The sequence below is a fragment of the Lactuca serriola genome, chromosome 5 (assembly GCF_051521515.1).
Source record: "Lactuca serriola cultivar US96UC23 chromosome 5, Lser_US96UC23_V15, whole genome shotgun sequence".
In the NCBI taxonomy this organism is placed as follows: domain Eukaryota; kingdom Viridiplantae; phylum Streptophyta; class Magnoliopsida; order Asterales; family Asteraceae; genus Lactuca; species Lactuca serriola.
The window spans coordinates 322216000-322230038 of NC_136412.1; the positions used below are offsets into that span (position 1 = coordinate 322216000).

The window sequence follows — 14039 nt, forward strand, 5'->3', positions numbered from 1 at the left end:
TTACTTCTGAAGTTGTGTTCCTGGGGTATTTGATTTCCGGTGACGGGATCCGGATGGACGAGACTAAAGTTCATGCTATTACTTCGTGGCCTACTCCAAAGTCATTACACGATGTTCGTAGCTTTCATGGCTTAGCATCATTGTACAGACGTTTCATCCGTAGTTTTAGCACTATTGTTGCACCCAACACCGCATGCTTGAAAGGTGGTAAATTTTTGTGGACTGAAGCTGCAAGTAAGGCCTGTGAAGACCTTAAGCACCATGTCACGAGTGCCCCTGTCTTGGCTCTTCCAAATTTTAATGACATGTTCCAAGTTGAGTGTGATGCATCGGGTGTGGGCATCGACGGAGTTCTAAGCCAAAGGGATCGCCCTATTGCTTTCTTTAGTGAGAAACTCAATGACACGCGGCAGCGATATAGCACGTACGATAAGGAATTCTATGCTATTATTAGAAGTCTCGAATATTGGCGACATTATTTGTTACCCGGTGAGTTTATTCTTTTTTCTGATCATCAAGCATTACGACATATTCAGGGTCAAGCCAAACTCAACCCACGACATGCTAAATGGGTTGAGTTCCTTCAAGATTGTTCTTTTGTTATTCGCCACAAAGCGGGCTCCTTCAACACGGTCTCAGATGCTTTAAGTCGCCGTCATTCTCTCTTGACATCTATTCAGTTCCAGGTACACGGGTTTGACTTATTTCGACACTTATATCAAGATGACCCAGATTTCACGACCGCTTGGAAGGGCTGTCCAAACCAACCTTATCACGAATTTTCAAAACAGGATGGGTTTTTGTTTAAAAACAATCGGCTATGTGTACCGCGTTTGTTCACTCCGTGATGCCATCATCTTAGAATATCATCAAGGGGGTTTAGGGGGACATTTTGGAAGGGACAAAACAGTGAGTCTCATACGAGACCGTTTCTATTGGCCTCATTTGGTGAAGGATGTTTCTCGGATTTTAGAACGATGTCGAGTATGTCACATTGCTAAAACGAATCATACCAATGCGGGTCTGTACACTCCACTTCCGGTATCGGATGGTCCCTGGGAAGATGTCAGTATTGATTTTGTCTTGGGCCTTCCGCTTACACAATGCAAGAAAGACTCGATTATGGTGGTCGTCAATCGGTTCTCCAAAATGGCTCATTTTGTGCCTTGTGCAAAAACGTATGATGCGAGCCAAGTCGCCGGTCTTTATTTTAGCGAGATTGTGCGTTTACATGGTATTCCCAAAAGCATTACATCAGACAGAGATGTGAAGTTTGTGAGTCATTTTTGGCGTACATTGTGGAAGCGTTTAGGTTCTCGGCTACAATTTAGTAGTTCACACCATCCTCAAAAGGATGGTCAAACTGAAGTTACTAACCGTACTTTCGGTAATCTCCTTCGCAACCTTATTGGTGACAACCCTAAACAGTGGGATTTGGTGCTACCTCAAGCAGAATTCGCCTACAACCGTTCGAACCATGGGTCTACAGGTAAGAGTCCTTTCTTTGTTGTTTATGGCCGAAATCCTTTTACCCCTATTGATCTCACACCATGCCCGGGAATTGAGCATTATAATGCCGAAGGGGAAACACGGGCAAAACAGATACAAGACCTCCATATACAAGTGCATGAACAGATTATTAAACATAATCTACAATATCAACAACGAGCGAACAAACATCGTAAAAGACTTGTCTTCAAAGAAGGTGATCTTGTGTGGATACATTTACGGAAGGAACGTTTTCCAGGGACTCGTTTTGGCAAACTTCAGCCTCGTGCGGATGGGCCATTTAAAATTCTAAAACGTATCAATGATAATGCTTATAAAATTGATCTACCGGGAGACTATAATGTATCCGCTACTTTTAATGTTGGAGATTTAACGCCTTATGTTCCAGCTGATGGTGATGTTTTTGCGGACTCGCAGTCGAGTCCTTTTCAAGCAGGGGAGGATGATGCAGATCAAGACCCTATAGCAGACGTCCCGAGCCTGCTTCATGAAGACCCACTCGACGACCCAGTTGATCACTCTTGAACCCATGTCAAATGCATGGGTTATTTCAAACAGGAGATTTCTTTTGCTTTAATTTAGTAATGGTATAATCTCCAATCTTGGATGGATTGGATTTGATCTATTTTCCTTATTTAGTGATTTAAGAACTTTTAATTGTTTTGCTTCCTGAGAACGAGGTGATTGGGTTTTTTTTTTTTTTTTTTTTTTTATGAATAATTGAGATTCTTATCTCCAGTATTATTTTCTCTCTTTTGTTGTTTTCCTTCCTCTTCAAGATCCCTATCAAATAGTATCCATACAAGTAGGGGTGACATGACATTAGGGGTGATATGTTTAGTGGTATTAGCGACAACACCAAAAAATATGATGAAAAGATAACGCCTTTTTCAGGGCACCCCTATTAGTGTCATCGCTATTACACATATTTCCTGTGGTGGTGCGTTAGTTCCGGTGAAAATTATTTAAAAAAAAAAATGGCATCCATGTATATTTACCAAAGGAGAAATAAACTTTTTAACATCTTTTGATTTTTGACTTTCATAATTTTAGTTAAAGTCCGATAAGGTAACAACTCCATAACTTCATAGATTTCATAATCCGGTATTCATGGAACATATAACGGAATGAGCAATATATAATGACAAATATACCTCTAACACGAAAATAATAACCATTTCTATCTTGTGTGTACCTTACAAGAAAGATATCGTATTTAACAAGATCATAGATGAAACAAAAATCATTTTCAGAACCTACGAACAAACTGTAAATATGAAAAATAATCGAATATTAGTTTCTATGGGAAGATATTAAAATCTGTAAAATCAAGAAACACTACTACACAAGTCATTTAATAGTACGAATGGTTTTTATTTTTTGATGCGGTCCTTTCTAAAAACCGCCTTATTAAATATCTACAGCATCAAAAAAGAAGATAACCGCACCATAAAATAGCTTTATTAGTGCGGTTTCCCAAAATCGCACTATTAAAGCATTTTTGAGACGGTTTCCCAAAACCGCACTAAAAAATAACTTCGAAAACCGCCTTAAAAAACAATTAAAACCGCCTCAAAAGATAATTCGCACTAAAAAACATTGAACCGCACCAAAAAATAATTCGCACTAAAAAACATTCAACCGCACCATTAATCTTTCATCTAAAAATTTCATTCGAAAATTTCATTCTTCACGAGATCCCTCCAAATTTTGTTCAAAATTTTCATGTTCAAGCAAGCTAGAAGTTGGTTGATCCTTCGAATTTTTCATTTCCCTCCTATATTTTTGTTTTCCTTTTATATTTTCATTTCCCTCTAAAAATATGTGTGCCCTGCGTGTGCTTTACCCCTTTTTACAGACAACACAAGAAACATATCTCTTTTCTTCTTCTTTATTTTCTTTTTCTGATTAACGTTTGGTTTGTTTAAGGTGAAATAAGTTGGTTGATCGAAAATATGTAGGAGATGGTGGTGTTTTGATAGTTCTCAGTAAAGGCACGACATTTGTGGTCGGTGTTAACGGTGGTTAGTGGTGGAGATGGAAGGTATGCAGATAAACTAATTTTTGTTCTTCTTCCTTTTTTTTACTGATTTACGTTTGGTTTGTTTAAGGTGGAAAAAACGATGGTACCCGGGAATGTTGGGTGTTCTTCGTGGCTGTAATGGTGGTTTCCAGCAAAGGTAGGGCAGATGGTGATGGTGTGAACTGGTGGTGGTTTATGTTCGGTTATAAAGGAGGTCAATGTAAAGATGCTCGACGGTGGTTAATGGCGATAAAAATGGTGTGGCTTGGTGAATCTTATGTTCTCGGCAACAAACACGCGGTAGAGATGATGGTGGTTTAAGGGTGGTTTCCGGTGGGATGGTTTTTTTTTTGTGTTGTTTGGATTTTTTTGGGGTGATTTTTATCATTTTATGGTGCGGTTTGTATTTTTCCTCTACTATTTTTTGGTGCGGTTTTGACTATTTTTTGAGACGGTTTTATAACCGCACTATTAAATGAGGGTATTTTTTGATACGATATTTTTTAGTGCGGTTCAATAACCGCATCAAATAACTATTTTAACCACATCAATAAATCATTTATGTACTAGTGAAAGAACCATAAGCATAGCAGGGAAGAGAGAGATCGAGATGACAGAAAACATTTTACAAAAATGAGGAGAGAAAACGAACACCATTCCACTGATCCTCAAATGATTTTTAATCATCATCCATATCACAATACCCACCGGCCACCGTAAGCCACCATTGTCGCATACTCAACACAAAAGTTGGAGTACGGAAGAAGAGATTTGTGCGGCCGGGGTAAAATTTTCAACACAAATTTGATTACCCCATCAAAATGCATAGCATCATAGCATGCATAATGAATTGAAGGTGTTTGTAACAAATGGTTAACAAAATTCATATCAAATTTTCATCTAAACATTGAAATTTATTACATTTAAACATCAAACTTACAAATTTTAGCTCAGATAAGCTAAATAACAGAGAACGCAAAGAACCGATTCAATCAATTGTTTCTAGATTAAAAGGCCCTGCGTTTTCAATGAGCTTTTTATTTATTAAAACCTATATTGTGATGCTGGTATTATGAGTTTTCTATTTATTAAAGCTTCTGCATATGGTTAAGAAGAAACTACGCAAGCAAACGAGAATAGGAGTTATCTAGAACCTAGTAGATAAGCAATTATGTGCACTTAGATCACAGGTGAAAAACAATTTAGATGGATGTATTGGTAAATTTGTTATATGGAGGAAAAGAATGAAGTAAAAACAGGGGTTATGGGAGGAATAAAAAGTAATAGATTTGAAGGAATCGCATTCCTCCAGCAATCCTTCCTTTCCTTAATTAACGGCAACTAAGCAATTTCTTGAAAAAACCTTCTAGACGATTTTCTATATATGTAGTAGACGTCTAGACGATTTTCTTTTATAGCAGGAAAGTATAATATTCTGGGATTATGGTTGACATTATTTATGTTATAGATATATCATAAATTACTGTGTAAATTGCATGCAGCCTTAAAAACAAGAAAAAGAAGTTACGTTATTGTGTTACACGTTTACAAAGTGTTGTCCTCAAGATATTAATTAATTATGTAAGTTTATTAAATTATCATTTTTGGGTAAGGCAACCAATCTATATAAAGCAAACGTTGTTGGCCACATTTTCCACAAACTCATCAACTCTCTCTTGTAAATTAACGAGTGGTTTAGGGTCCTGCCATTATATCAATCGAGAGATATGGCTTTATCTGGAAAGTTAATTGGTCATGTAGATGTCAGCAAGAAAGGAGAAATCTGCCATCTCTTTAGGAACAACCCGTACGAGATAGCTATCATATCACCTGATAAGGTTCAAGGCTGTGATCTGATTGATGGTGATAGGGGGGACGTTGGTTCTGTTATCTGTTGGCACTACACTCATGGTAGGTCAAACCCTAATTCTTTTTGTTGTTCATATGTACATGTTTTCTCTAGAATCTTGTGTCTTTCATGTTTGGATATTACAATATCATAACTAGTTGTATAGTTCAAAACTATAATATATTGCTTGACATTCTCACAATAATTTAATTTCTTGGCATCTCTGCATGATAATAAGAGGGAAAGAAGAAAATTTCGAAGCAAATAATCGAAGCAGCTGACGAAGATAACCACATGATTGTGTTTAAGGTAATCGGAGGAGATCTTGTGGATGAGCTATACAAGACCTTTACAATCATACTAAATGTTGACAAAAAAGGTGATAAAGTGGTGGCTACTTGGACGTTTGAGTTTGAGAAGCCTGACACAAGTGTACCATATCCAACTTCCCTGATGGATTACCTTTGTGATTTGGTCAAGGACTTGGATACCCATAGCACCACTAAGTAGTTCGGCAACTGGTACTCAAAGAAGGAAATGGCAGGAAGTACTCTCTCAGTGTGAATGTGTGTTTTTCTCATATTGAAAGAATAAACTACGTCTCTAGTGAATAAATAGAATGTAAGGTGGTGGTGTAGTATATATGCATGAATATGTTGTTCAAGATATCATTATTTTTCTTTCCCAATGATTTGTGTTGTTAGAAAGTCTTTCGATTTCCAAAACAAGTAATTCATTATTGTCTTTTTTGGTAAGTCGACTGTTGTTCGGGTATATTAGGTCATTATTTTCTAACAAAATTATACAATCGGTTTGTGGTTAATTTGTTAAAACTAGCTTAGCTAGTTGGTTGATGATATCTTTTTTAGAAATCCTTTTTTGGCAAAACATAAGTTAATTCCTCCAGTTTTCTAGACTTATTTCATGTGTGTGGTCTTCCAAACCAGGGGCGGATTTAGGGGGTCACCGGTGGCACCGGCAACCCCTAGCTTTTCCGGCCGCAGTGGAAAAAATTTTGAAAATTTGAAATTTTTTTATTTTTTAGTATCGTGCGTCCGCCCCTGTTCAAAACCCAAAATCAAGAAACACATATCTTGAAGAACATATATGGAAATCATGAAACCATTCACTATAACTTGATTCAAATAAAAAACCCTAACCTAAAAACAGATCCAAATAGAAAACGAAGATCAAAACCAAAAGAGACAGTTATGTTATGTGGTGGAGGAGATCAACGGTGGTTCGGTATGTAGGCGTCCAACTGTAAAATCTCTTTCACAGATCGGAGATCCGAGTAGTGAGATCACGTCGAAAAAGTTAAGAAGAATTTCATATATGCCTAAATAAAAATCAAAATATAATATTTATCCAGCCTAATCTCTAAATATAATATAAATTGTTTTTATAAGCCGCCAAAATATGATATTTACCTATATATATTTTTAAATATTTTATAATGATTTTAAAACTTTATTTTTATATTAGAGAATATTATACTCCGATCATCCATACCCTTTGTGAATATTAAGAGTATGATATTTATCCAAAATCATTTTTGATCAACTATTTATTCTTACCGGTTAGAAAAGAAAAATGTGCTTTAAGTAACATCAGAGTATTATAGTAAACATAGAATCACCAATGTTGTTGATGAGTGCGTATAGTCTCGCATTCGCCTTCTCACGATCACCGATGTAAATCTAAAAAAACATAAATATTTGGGTAAGCACAAAGCTTAGTGAGTTTCCACCAAAATACCCCATACAATAAACATACAAGCATGCATAACCGCCCACAATCGTCGGATTGGAATGCCCAGGCCTAATCAGTCCTCGAACTGGAATGGCAACATGTAATGGGTCCAATGGGCATGCATACCCAGGGTTTGTTGGACTACTATCTCAACCCAACCGCTCTTCCCAAGCCGACGTACCTATGACATACTGCCGGACCGCACCGAGTATCTTAGCCTACATCACAAAGTAGGACGGCCTCAACCCACTACCACCATATGTTGATATATAAACAATCAAGGATAAAGTAGACACATACTATAGGTAAACATCAGTCATACAACTCACTACCGTCTACTAGTCCTCACACAACATATTATCTTGCTACCAACTAACTTCCAGGAAATGCGTAACCGTAAGTAACCATAGGTGAGATAGTCACCCGAACAGATGATCCTACTGTAGAGCCACAACCAAACAAGGAACATGCAAGAAAGCCTAGATCAAGAGTTCTCAAGCTATCCTACATGACTACATCCAACCGCTAGGACACTCCACTAAATGATAACCTGTATACTAGCACTCTAACCAGCATACCACAACCACAACATCCTACCATATAAGGATATATATGCAAATCTAGCAGATCAATACAACACAACAACATACTATACATAAGGATACATAGCCAACAATCCAAGGAATGCATAACCGTATATACTCAGAGCTAGGGATGAGATTTAGAACCGGAAAACCGGACCGGAACCGAAACCAGAACCGTTGGAACCAGAACATGTAAAACCGGTTCGGGTCCCGGGTTTAAAAAATGGCTCTATCCGGGTTCCGGGTCCGGGTAAACCGGGTTATAGAACCGGAACCGGTTTTCGGGGTCGGAACTGGTTTCTATGGAAAGTTTAAAACATGCATATCTCATTCGTTTGAAGTCGGATTGGCATGAAGTTTTTTCCATAGTATAGTTTATAGTTTTTACATGATTTTAGACTATAATTTTGTCATTTTTGGGTTTATATTCATTGACTTATAGTCTCTCAAAGTTGGGATATCAAAGTTGGAAATTTTATGTTTTTCAGCTTTTTTTTTTATTCTGTGATAGTTTTAAAACATGCATATCTAATGCGTTTAAAGTCAGATTGGCATAAAGTTTTTTCCATAGTATAATTTATAGTTTGTATATGATTTTAGACTATAATTTTGTCATTTTTGGGTTTATATTCATTGACTTATAGTCTCTCAAAGTTGAGATATCAAAGCTGAAAATTTTATGTTTTCAGCTTTTTTTTTTTTTTTTTTATTCTATGATAGTTTTAAAACATGTATATCTCGTTCGTTTGAAGTCGGATTGGCATGAAGTTTTTTCCAGAGTGTATTTTATAGTTTTTACATGATTTTAGACTACAATTTTGTTATTTTTGGGTGTTTATTCATTGACTTATAGTCTCTCAAAGTCGGGATATCAAAGCTGAAAATTTTATGTTTTTCAGCTTTCTTTGTATTTCGTGACAGATTTAAAACATACATATTTAATTCGTTTGAAGTCGGAATAGCATGCGGTTTTTTCCAAAGTGTAGTATAGAGTTTGTACATGATTTTAGACTTTAATTTTATCATTTTTGGTTTCATATTCATTGATTTATAGTCTTCCAAAGTTGGGATATCAAAGCTGCAAATTTTTTTTTCTCAGCTTTATTTTTGTATTTTGTGAAATTTTAAAACATGCATTCGACCCACTTTACCCGGTTCCCCGGGTTTTTCGGTTTTAGATCCACTGTACCCGGTTCCATTCGACCCACTTTGATATTTCCGGGTTTTTCGGTTCTAGACCCACTTTACCCGGTACCTTACCCAGAACCGAACCGGAATCGGTTCCTATATACCGGTCCGATTTTCGGTCCTAAAAAATCTCGTGAACCGGTTCCCGGGTTTTCCAGGTCCGGGTCTACCGGTCCGGGTTTGGACCCACTCACATCCCTACTCAGAGCTGTGATAGACACCTGGACAGGTGATCCTACTCTAAAGCCATAACCAAACAAGGAAGAAGGAAAAAAAGACTAGATCAAGAGTCCTCAGTCTATCCTACTTGACAACATACAATCTCTATGGCATCCCTCTACTAAATATAACCAAGCTAGTGGGCCGACATTGGTGCCTTCGAACCACGATACAATGAGGAAAAACTCACTTGAATTGAAGAACTCTTAAACACTATGACACGATCCCTTTTCTGAACTACTTGCACCCGCAAATCCACTAACACCAGAACCAGATAGAATCATAATAAATAGCCCAAAATCCTCAAGTTTGACCCAAAGTCAAACTTGGTCAAAAAGTCAATGGTTAACAAAAGTCAACAAAAAAACAAATCCAAGGCATGCTGAGTATGCCCTGAGTACTTAACTTACTCCCAACGTATGTGGTTTAGACCAAGTATGCCCGATGTACTCAACTTACGCCCGACATACACAAGATGGCTCTAATATTTCCATTAAGTACTTTGTCCCTTAAGGCCTTTTGTCCAAAGCTCAGATCTAAGTCCAAATTATATTCTAAATCATAAAGTTTCCAACTTTATGATGTTGCATGGCTAGAACAGGTCCAAATCCAAAAGCCTAACGTATCATAAGATTCCAAGCTTCAAAACTCATGCATGAATGGAAGAACAAGACCGAGATTGCATTTTTATGATTTGACACACTCATATACACCTAAAAATGCACCTTATAAGATCTGGGACAACCCACACTCAGATGGACCGACACTACAAGAAAAACACGATTTTGCTAGGGAAGGTTGCTATGGAACGTATTTTCGTTGTTAATCTGCATTGGATCGTGCTATGGAATGTCGTTCCATAGCAATGTTGCTACCACATTGTCTACGGATTTTATTTCTGGTAGCGAGAATGGGATTTGCTAGGGAAAATGCTACCGACTCCATATACGTTGGTATTATGCTACTGATAGTTCTATGGAACAAACATTCGTAGCAATTTTCTAACGACATTTGTCACCAAATCACTTTCCGTTGTACTGCTACTATGGAATTCATTATTGTGGTTACTATGCAATGGAGTTTGTGACGGAAACCAATTGCATAGATGAATTGCTATGGAAGTACCATTCGTAGGTATTTGCTAGGGAATTCTGCTATGGAATATGATTTCGTTTGCTTGTTTTGCTATGGAACAAAATGCGTAGCTAATTTGTGACGACATTTGTTGGGATGTTGTATGCTTAATTAATCTTCTTAAACTATGGATGAATTATTATTATGATCAATGGAATTTGTAAGATATGGTTTGAATGAAATGTTTTTGAATTGGTAATATGTGTCATAAACTAATGGCTAAAAAATGAAAAAATGAATTATAAAGTAGATATTGCTGGCAAGCAGACTCGAACTTAAGCTTATGCTAGAAAATGGCACAGTTAAGCCAGTTGTGCTAATGAAGTTGTGTATAATTTCTTGAAAACATAGTATATAATGAATAATTAACAACAAATTCATTACAAACTTATTTTTAATTACATTAACCGGGCATGTTAAAGTATATAATCTATGTAGATTATTTTCCTTAATAACGAATTCATTACAAACTTATTTTTAATTACATTAACTATACTTCATCACAAAAATAACATGGGTTTTACGTATACTTCATCCTACTCAAACAACATAGCAAACAAAAATGACTAAAATGCCCTTTTAACAGAATGATGTAAACACAAAACCAAAATAAAATTATAGTAGTACTATACAACTTCATATACAATACAATAAGAACACTAATATTCAATGTTCATTCTATTATCAACCATTAATATTTTTAAGAAATATACAAAACCTACCATACTCTACATACCAACGACAAACCATGCAATATCTTTATCCTCTTCTGGCCTATTGCCAATGCACCTTTAACAGAATGTCGTGGGTCTTCACATTGGAATGTGATGTTATTCGTTGTAAGTCTATGAACAACATCAACAACCCACAACAACTCTTTGGCACCATCAACAACACATGTGTCCTCCCCATCATCCAGAACTGTCCAACCAAAATAGACATCAAGTAATTGTAAGCCTACACATTAAAATATCCATCAATTAATCCAATGTACCCTTTTTAATACAACAATAAACATTATACAACACAACACAACTAAATACTAACCCCAAACTACAAACATGCCTTAATTAACTATATATATAATTTAATTTACACATATACCATATATACATACCTTCATCACATTGATGAGGCCCTCTTGAAATGTAGATCATTCCAAGCAAATAAATTGCCTCAAGATGATTTTCATTTGGTGCTTGTCTCAATAAAGTCAATCCTAAATAAAAATTGTCATAATAAAAGCACTCATCTTGTTGATAGAATAACAATATCAATATATAACATCAATGACACTAAATATTAATAAACTAGGCGAATGCCCGTGCATTGCGTGGGATATAAAAAATATTTTATATTAAAAATAACTAAATCATTTTTATTAACAATTAAATAATAATTTCATAAAAAATATAAAAAATGATTTTTAGTATTGTTATTATGTTGAACTCTATTATAAGAGATAAGGTTGGAAATTGAAGTTGTTTTGCATATACAAAGTTATATGATTAAAATAGAAAAAAAAATTAAAAATAAACAAATCGTTATTGTTATCTATTAAATAATAATTTCATATTAAATTAAAACATTTATATTAAATATTATCATTATGTAGAAAATACGATAACATCGACATCTTTTTATCTATCTTAAATTTTATCATTGTGTACAACATATGATAATAGAGACAACTTTTTATCTTAAATAGTAAAAAAAATGTTTTTTTATCATAAATATTACCATAATTATGTAGAACATATGATAATAGTGATGTCTTTTATAAGGTTAAAACTTTAAATTGTATTACATACAAGGTTGTAAAACTTGGCTAACACAACCAAATACTCGGCATGTTACTTAAACTCGACCTCCAATGGAAGCGAGTTTGCCTAACTCAGCCAGAAGACATTCAGATCCTTATTAAACTCGACCCAAATCTAAAAGATACGATCCAAAAATCATTTTCGAAATTCTGAAATTTACTTGGTCACTTGTCGACAAAGATAATATCATCAAAGAATACACTCAACGTCCTACAAAATTAGATGCAATGAAGATCTCATGGCTTAGTCCCTTTAAAATATTTCACAATCTTTCCTATTTATAAAGGAGAATACATTCTCTTGTTTACTCTCACGATCAATGTGGGATGAAGACATTTTAATTAAACTCATTTCTTTATTTGCCAATAATTTCATTTTGTTAAATAAAATATTAAATAATAAAAATAAAACGTTATCCAAAAAATTTATTGTTCAATAGTTCCATTTTTCAGTAATCTTGTAAGTTGCTATAAAAAATCAAGTTTTTATTGAATAACTTTTTGTTAAATCCTAAAGTCATAAATTCAGTTAGGTACTTAATATAGAAAGTTTGTGTATATGTATTTTCATGATTCAAAATGTCATTATAAAATGAATTCATTTATAAAATATAATCGAGTATATATTTTGTTCTTTTGAATCAAAGTGATTTTTCAAACAATTATAATTTTATGTTTAGGTAGATTTTTTTATATTTATATAACATTACGTAACTTATAATACTATTATAAACAATTTGAATAATCATGGGAATTTCAAATGTATGTGGTGAAAAGAAAATGCTTCATTTATCGGTCCAAATTGATCAAACTTGGACCGATTCGGCTTAATATACCAAACCACATAACTTTTTTTCTATTGAAACCCGGTTTGTATATATTTTGTGTTTTTGAATCAAATTTATTTTTCAAACAATTATAATTTTATGTTTAGGTTACTTATTTATAATATTATTAGAAACAATTTGAAAAATCATGGGAGTTTCAAATGTATGTGCTGAAAGGAAAATGTTTTCTTTATCGGCCCAAATTGATCAAACCTAAACCGATTCAACTCAATATACCAAACTACATAACGGTTTTTCAACTGAAACTCTGTTTGAACCTAAAAAATCTTGTTCAAAACTATTTTCGGGATTCTAAAACTTAAATGGACAGTTTCCAATAAAGAAAATCTCACCAAAGAATACCCTCAACATCCTAAAAGGTAGGCATAAGGAAGTTCTCATGGTTTGGTCCCTTTGAAACATTTTACAACCTTTCTTATTTATAGAAGAGGAAACATTTTCTTGTTTACTCTCACCATCAATGTGGGATGAAGACATTGTAATAAAACACGCTTTCTTGTTAATAAAACATTATTCAACTTATTTAGTAAAATGCTATTTCTCTTGTTTACCCTTTATTTATTGTTCAATAGTTCCATTTTTCTATAATGTCGTAAGTTGCTATCCGAAAAAGTAAGTTCTTATTGAATAACTCTTTGTTCAATTCTAAAATCATAAATTCAGTTAGGTACTTAATATAGAAAGTTTGTTTATATATATTTTCAGGATCCAAATGTTCATTATAAAAAGAATTCATTTATAACATATAATCTGCGTATATATTTCGTGCTTTTGATCAAATCGAATTTTCAAACAATTATAATTTTATTTTTAGGTAGATGTTTTTTTTATATTTATATAACATTATGTAACTTTTTTAAAATATCATTGAAAACAATTTGAAATATCATGGGAGTTTCAAATGTATGTAGTGAAAAGAAAATGCTTCTTTTATGGTCCAAATAGATCAAACTCGGACTGATTCAACTAAATATACCAAACTACATTTTTTTTTTCTAGTGAAACCCGGTTTGTATATATTCCGTGCTTTTGAATCAAAGTGATTTTTCAAACAGTTATAATTTTAGGTTTAGGTAGATGCTTTTTTATATTTATATAAAATTATGTAACT

At 34.3% G+C, this 14039-nt stretch overlaps 1 pseudogene; it reads left to right on the forward strand.

Moving 5' to 3' along the window:
* The first annotated feature begins 5259 nt into the window (after positions 1 to 5259).
* Positions 5260 to 6501, forward strand: LOC145050905 (kirola pseudogene; annotated as a pseudogene).
* The last annotated feature ends 7538 nt before the right edge of the window (positions 6502 to 14039 follow it).